We start from the raw sequence: 1,443 nt of genomic DNA, 5'->3' as shown, positions 1-1,443 counted from the left end.
ATGTACGATTGATGCCGATGAAATGAATACTTATTTCATTACTGGTGCTGCCTTGTCAGATCCGTATCCTTTTACTACTAATGAAAGTTTAAATTATAAGCCGGCATACGAATTTTCATTCGATGTAGCTACGGAAGATGACGTCGCAAAATGCGTCTTTGCAATAAAATCAAATGCTACCGGCGTGGATGGAGTTAGTCTACGCTTTCTAAAACGAATTCTGCCTTATTTGCTGCCTACTCTTACACATATTTTCAATTATGCCTTAACCTCCTCTACCTTTCCCAAAGAATGGAAAATTGCAAATATTATTCCGATCCCTAAAAACAACTCAGCTGACTCTCCAAGGGACTTTAGACCCATTAGCATTTTACCAGCTCTAGCGAAAGTTTTCGAAAAATTAATTTCCACCCAAATAATTCACCACCTTGATAAGTACAGTCTCTTGAGCGAGTTCCAATCTGGTTTTCGATCCAACCACAGTTGTTCTACTGCCTTGTTAAAAGTTATGGAAGACATTCGTCCTGCTTTTGATAATAAGTTACTTACTATTTTAGTGCTCTTAGATTTTTCTAAAGCTTTTGATATGGTAAGACATGACATTCTTCTGTTAAAGCTGCAACATTATTTTGGTTTTAATTCAACGTCACTCAAATTAATGAGCAACTATCTCTCAAACAGATACCAACAAGTCCAATGCGGAGACATCTTTTCTTGTCGCAAAAAAATAACTTCTGGAGTACCTCAAGGCTCGATTCTAGGTCCCATTCTTTTTAGTATTTTCATAAACGATATTGTTTTTCTGTTGCCAAAACTCATGTATTCACTTATATGCTGATGACACACAGATTTATTTCTCGCGTCCCATCGGTCTAGGTGAAGATTTAGTTTTTAGGTTAAATGATGATCTTGGTAGAATAGTAAAGAGGGCCAAAACGAACGGTCTCAGTTTAAACGCTGCCAAAACGCAGGTACTGCCTATATCGTTTGATCCTCTTGATTTAAGAAGTTTGCCGTCATTAATGCTGGGCAATACGGAGTTGAATTTCCAATCCGTTGTAACGAATCTTGGTTTTAAAATGAATACACATTTAACTTGCACAGATCACATTAGCCATTGTACATACAAGATATATTTGATTCTAAGGAATTTATGGCAAACGTGTAACTGCCTACCAACTAACATAAAACTTAAACTGGTACGGTCTCTTATTGTCCCCAACATTTCGTATTTCGAATCCAAGTGAATCCAAGAACAAATTAAATATGGCCTTAAATAATGCAGCCAGATTTATTTACGGTAAAAGAAAGTATGACCACATTTCAGAGTTCACAAAAAGCATCTTAGGCTCGAACTTGGAGAGCTATCTGAAGATTTGTAACATCTTATTTTTGTATAAGTTAATTAGATACCGCCAACCATGCTATCTTTACCGAAAACTG

Source organism: Rhagoletis pomonella, unplaced genomic scaffold, assembly GCF_013731165.1.
Source record: "Rhagoletis pomonella isolate Grant_MI unplaced genomic scaffold, Rhpom_1.0 Rhpom_scaffold_00024, whole genome shotgun sequence".
NCBI classification, from domain to species: Eukaryota; Metazoa; Arthropoda; class Insecta; order Diptera; family Tephritidae; genus Rhagoletis; species Rhagoletis pomonella.
The sequence above is the reverse complement of the archived record's forward strand: the minus strand, read 5'-3'. Positions refer to the sequence as shown.